The sequence below is a fragment of the Chenopodium quinoa genome, unplaced genomic scaffold, assembly GCF_001683475.1.
Source record: "Chenopodium quinoa cultivar QQ74 unplaced genomic scaffold, ASM168347v1, whole genome shotgun sequence".
Lineage (NCBI taxonomy): Eukaryota > Viridiplantae > Streptophyta > Magnoliopsida > Caryophyllales > Amaranthaceae > Chenopodium > Chenopodium quinoa.
In genome coordinates, this window is record NW_018742390.1 from 5134410 (window position 1) to 5140946 (window position 6537).

A 6537-nucleotide genomic window follows, 5' to 3' on the forward strand; every position below is an offset into this window, starting at 1 on the left:
TGTTAAGGCGAGTAGTAATCTGAATTTGATTTGAATATTTTTTGGGTAGGTTTTCGGATTGGATGTGATTTTAATATTTGCCCCAAAAACTTACCCGACTAACCCGACCTAACTAGACCTAAGATAACTAGTTTTAGATTTTTAACTCGTATGGATACTTCAATTACCCAAATTGACATTTCTACAAATAAATTTTAATTCACCAAAAGCCATCGCATTTTTCATAATTCACCAAATATCATCGAGTTTTCAAACATTGAGTCCATATCAGTGCATAGCACCATAACACCTATGTACTTAGAAAGTGTATAGGAGGGTAAAAGCATCATTTAATAGGCCTTAGATTTAAAAAAGTGACTTTTGAGATCCCATTATTTTTTTTTTTTTTTTTTTTTGTAATGGTGGGTCGAAATTTTGAAAATGAAAAGATTGTTTTTCGGAAAACAATTTCATTTCCTGTAAATCTTATTCTCTCTCCTCGTGTTCTTGTTTTTCTCTCCTCTCATAAGGTATTGTGCTCTGTTCTAACAAAGACGCGAGGATGGTGTTTCTTGGCAAAGCAAGAGTCGAAGTTTGGGGCGGTGTAATGGATGCGTAAGTTTTAGGTAGCAGCTGCGAGCGTCGTCATTTGATTGAAGGTATGGGCGCAAACCATTTTCTCGAATTATGTTTAATGGTTGTTTGGTGTTAATCATGTATTTATGTGTAAATGTTGTATTTGTGACTTTTTGTTTGTTGTTATGAAGTTTTAAATTATGTAATTTAGGGTTTTACAGTGAATTTAGCGATTTAAGGATTCTTGTGTTGTTTATATGTTTAATTGGGAAATTTTTTTGTTGGTGTGGTTCTAAAACCCTTAATTGGAATGAATTTCTTGTTATGATGTTTTAGTTTATGTGATTTACGGTTATTAAGTGGAATTAACAAATTAGGATTTCTTTTGTTGTTCATTTTTATAATTTGGAATTAATTTGAGGTTTTAAAACCCATACTTGGGATGAATTTGTTGTTATGATGATTTAGATTATGTAATGGTTTGTTAGCCATTAAAATATGTGACCCTCTATCGTTGAAACGTAATGAACAAGCGGAATTGTTTTGGGTGTGGTGGTAGGAGTATTGAATTATGAGTGTTGTGGTATGTGTATGTGAAAATAGTGGAGAAATTTAAGCTTCATCTCTCACTCAAGGAGTCAAGGTTGAACTATTTTACTGTTGTTTGAATTTTTGTTTCTTTTTTTTTTTTTTTTTGGACAACAACAAACTAAACCAACACTAACTAGTAAAACTAATTAAATCGACTCTACATCTATTAGCAATGTCATGGCCTTTAGCAACTTGGTCCCTTCCAACTTTCCAAATGATGCATGTTTTAAATAGCCTTCCTTCACTACTACAAAATCTAGAAAAAAGACCCTTAATAAAAGACCCAGCATCTTAATAATAGGTCTATTTGATGTAGGAGATCTACTTTAAGAGATAACGAGTCTTTTATGTGCAATAGGTCCCACCAATTTATTTAGAGGAGAGATAAGAGACCCGTTGTGGAACCTAACGAGTCTCTTCAATGCAGTAGGGTCCACTAATATTGGGATGGAAAAAACAATAGAAATCTAAGAGACCCGTTGTGAGGCTGAACTGGTTTCTTACCTTATTAATTGTTTTAATTTATATTAGTATTTAGTAAGTAATTTGAGCCTTTATTTCCTCTATTCCCATACCTAACCCGTATCTCTTCCCTTCTCTATAATGTCATCATAGTTATTAACGCCCCACTCTAAAACCCATATATTGAAATTCTCTTAATTATTCTAGCTATCTTCATTACCTTAATTTGTAAATATGCTTTAATGGTGACAAAAGAAGATTCTATTGAGCATGCTTTAATGGTGACGGAAGAAGATTCAATTGTTTAAGCAGTAATTAAGAAGCGAGAGAGAGAGATTGAGAGCTCTTAAAACAACTCAAGCACCTTTCAAACAGTAGATGAGGATTCTTTACAACCCAGAAACAACTCCAAAGATGGAGATGCTGGTAACAATGAAAACAGGTTTTTTATTCTATTTATACTCTCGAATTTTCTTCTTTACATTATATTGATTATAATCCTTTTGTTAGATCTATTGAAAGATTATGTGATTTTGTAATTTGCGCTCTAATCATTGAGATAGATCCAGATTTTTCGAGAAAAGGTCTGAAAATCTATAAGAGAAAGGTCCGAAGATTAAAAACAAGTTTTTTCATGGTGGTTGTTTTAATTTTAGATTTTTTCGTGGGTGAGTATGGTTTTAGGGGGGTTGTTGGGGTGTAGCTTTAGATTGTTTTTGGCTGTGAGGCAGTGGCGGCGGCTAGGGTATATATTTAGGAGGTTTGCTTTACAAAGGCAACGTTGCGGATGTGGAGCAATCTCTCATTGTGGATGTGCTGTTTGAATGATGCTAGGTGTGGAGACTTCTTGCTGTATTTGCTCAGAAGCAGCCTTGTAATTATCAAGCAAAGGATTATTTTCTTTATCTGATTTTTTTAGTTTAAATGTTAAATTAGATTATTGCTCTTCATTTAACTTAATATTGACTTGTTTATTGGCTCATAATTTAGCAAGATATATTTAATTTCATATAACTACATAACATTTTGCATAATTGTTCCTGCTATTGTTATATTATTGGGCATAATTATTCCTAATATTGTTTATATCATTGAAAAGGTAATGCTATTGATAATCATGGAAGGAAGACGGAGTACAAGATACACTATTAATGTATAGTTGTATGGAGTATATACTTGTAAATTTTTCAATAAGCTACCACTTGTAAATTCTAGTAATTATTTTGTAAATTTCAATAATTAATGTATGTGGTTTGTTGAATTACATACTCAAAATGCATTTTCAGTTTCCGCCAATTCAATATAGCAATGAAATTCAAATTTCAAAATACGAGAATTTTTTTTTTTAAAAAAAAAGAAGAAGAAAGAGACCCGTTATGTAGCATATGGGGTCTGTTTGATACCCCACCGAAAAGACCTATTATGTTCAATAACGGGTCTCTTATCCTTCTAAATAATTTTTCAAAGTACTAGTTTGACAAACCTAACTTCTTAATTAACGGGTCTGTTATGTTTTTTAAACAGACCCCTCCAAAGAGGCAGTTTGTTTATCTGACAGACCCCTTAGCTAGATACCCATTGTTTGGCGGTTTGTAAAGCATTTTTCAACGGGTCTCTTTGCTACTTTTTGTAGTAGTGCTTCTTGTAGTATATCTTGTATTGTCCATAGTAACCGAACTTTCCTCCTTTTCGAATGTTGAATTAATTGAACAAGGAAAAGTGACTCAGTACACAGAACAATTCGTTGATAACCTTTCATTCTTGCCCACTTCAGAGCAGCCACACATGCCAAAAGTTCCGCGTGAAAAGAAGAGAGTGCTTTTCCATAGTTACCACCACCTTCCATATAGGTTAGTTGGTCCACCGAGTATGCCCATCCCGTGCCTGCATTTCTACTTATCTTGTGCTAAGAGCCATCCACCATATTGATCACCTCTAATCTATCATCTGTTGGGTGATTAATATCCTCCCTCTCGCAGCCAATGTTTACTCTTTCAAAGCCAGGTGGTGCCCCATTATACGTTGTCTCCTTTACCTTAAAGGCATCACTGCCGTCCACCCTTTGCCAGACAGATAAGTTCTGCATTGCTATATTGTAGTTTCTGAACAAATCCGCAAGATATCCTCCTTCATTACTAAAGACCCTCCCATTTCTAGTTAACCAGAGACTCCAAAGAATCCCAATGAACGTGCCTATTCGTTCATTCTTTTTTCCATCCTTGCTATTGTAGACGCCCATTTGTGTCTCCCCCAAACCAAACCCAGTGATGAATACCTTTCACGTCGAATCATAATCGAATGAAGTGAAAGTGTGGAAAGTCTAGTGTTGCGGTTAGTTTTTAATTCTTTTCTTTCTCTCTGTTTTTGAAGACCTCTTTCATGAAAATAGCTAATCCAGTTTAGTTTGGTCCATAACAAGGGTCCAATAATAGTGTAGTTGGATTGGGCTCAAAAAGACCTTTCCAACGATATATTATAAGCTCAATTTCGATGAATAATGAGGAAGTTATGACCAAATTACTAAACTGGGCCCTGTTTGATTTTTATATGCGGCCCAATGATCTAATGGAGAGCCTATTATGATTAATCATTCATAATGCAATTAGGATTGATTTTGGTCTTCTAGAATCTTCTAGAAGGTTCTTTTGATTCCTAATATAATTAGCATTGATAATTGAGTTTTAAGAGTTTTATTTAGAATAAAAGAAGTGTTTTTAAGGAAATTACAGTTTTACCCCTCGTATGCTTAAATTTTATCAAAATAAGAAAACGCGTGGAAAAACTGATTGCAGCCCGGCACTACAGTCTGTTGCCTGACGATGGGACTGGCGTCGTGGCGACAGGCTCTGTCATCTGGCTATAGGGGCGTGTTTGGCGACAGCGTCGTGTTTTATTCTTTTTGAAACTCTGATTCTTTTTTATCATAATCCGACTGATTTTCTTTATAAATAGCCTCCTATCCGTTTTCAATCACCAACTCTCATCAAGAAATTCTTGATACTCTCTCTCTCTTTTCTAAACTAGCCTTTTCTCAAATACAAAATTCCGCATTGACAAGATCTAGACACACCTAACATAGTTCGAAGTTGCCTTCGCCCTAGACGTGAAAGATTTGATTTCTGAGGGTTTGGTCCTAAATCTAGTCTAAACTTTCTTAATCTTTATTTAATTTAATTGTTTAATTTTATATTTTCCTTGAAGATACTAATGTGTGTATTTTGTTATTAGAAAGAGATACGAGGCATCTAAGTAAGTGCTTTAATTGTTTAATTGATATTTTGATATAAAAATCATGCTTAGGTTGTTATATTGATTCCTAGTATCATGTTAGGATGTTTTATTGCTTCCTAGTATTATATTTAGGGTGATTTGCTTATATCAATTATGATTTCTGTGATGCTTCCTATTCTTTCCTAATATCATGTTAGTATCATGTTAGGGCTAAAGCTTTGATCTTTATTGTTTAGTGACATGCTAGGGTTTGGTATCTTGTTAGTATCATGCCTAGGGTCTTGCTATTATTATGCTTTAACATGAATATGATTATTTTTATGATTCATGATTATTGTAATTATTATTGTTATTATTATGTTGCTTGATGTTTATTGTTATTGCTTGATCACGCCTTTTATGTATGTTTAAAGGGAATTGGTACTTATAATCACGCTTAATAAGACAATTAATAATCTTGTTTAGGGTTAATATGATTATAATCCAAGTGATCGCCAATAATAGATTTATTTGTGCATTAAATTCAACCAACATAGATTAAACAGGTTTAGGGTAAATCTATTGATTGTATGTTAGTCAGAAAGCGCACATGATTACGAGAAGAATAAAGTAGAGGCCTATTATTAGGGCAGGTTCTTTCTCTTTTAGATTGAATTTGTACCTTCATCCCCGAACTTCCAGTCTTGGTTTCAGACTTATTGGAGTTAACGCTCTCTTGTATCATTAAGGGGTGTAACCTTCACCCTGTGAACGGTTTACAAGTTCCTAAAACTTGTTGGCGACTCTTTTACTCTAGCTTCTTTCCCTTTGGACGCCACCATGCTTAAGTGTATGATCACAGTGGGGTTCAAGTTTGGGGTAATGCTTGAAATATACCTTATAATTTTTGGCGACTCTGCTGGGGAGGATTTCTATTTTAATTCCTGAAATTTATTTCGGCAATGATGTAGAATGAGTGGATGAGACTCGAAAAGTTATAAGTATTTCATGTGCGTAATTTTGATTAACATTATTGTCATATGCATAAAAAATATCTCATTGGAAAGACCATCCGTAATGAGTTAAAAACATAGGATTTTTACACGTAGGAAATTTGAGGAATATCTTTCACAACTAGGATCGAAAAAATGCTGCGAAAAACTGGAAAATTTTATCGAACACAGAAAACTCCTGAGGCATGTAGGAACTGGCGTCTAGCAAACAGAGCATGTCGCCGATAATATGGCTCTGTCGCCAGGCGACAGGGCTATATAGCGGTGACAGTCTCTTATGGCTGGCGCTGCGTTCTTCCAATACCGAGCCAGAAATATGAGTTCTAATTTTGACCATTTTCAGCACTGTTGGCTTGATTCTACTTCCTAATTGAGTTTTTCTCACTTTTCCGAAACCCATATGTGTTCTACATATGGACATAACCCTTTGGGAATTCATGCTCCATCTACCTGATTGAACGCTCTATGCAATAAAGGGTACATCCGAGAATGTTGAATTCACCAAACCATGGAAGCGATTTTAACTCGCGGGGTCCCATCCACTCGCGCCAACCCTTCCAAAGGTAAGGCTTCCGCGTGGTGCATCCGGACTCTCTTTGACTAACCCATATCCTGAACTTTAGAGAACTAGAGCCATGGTTAGGTTGCAAACTCATTGTATCATATTGTGCTTACTTGCCTAATTGTGCATTATTTGTTGTGCATA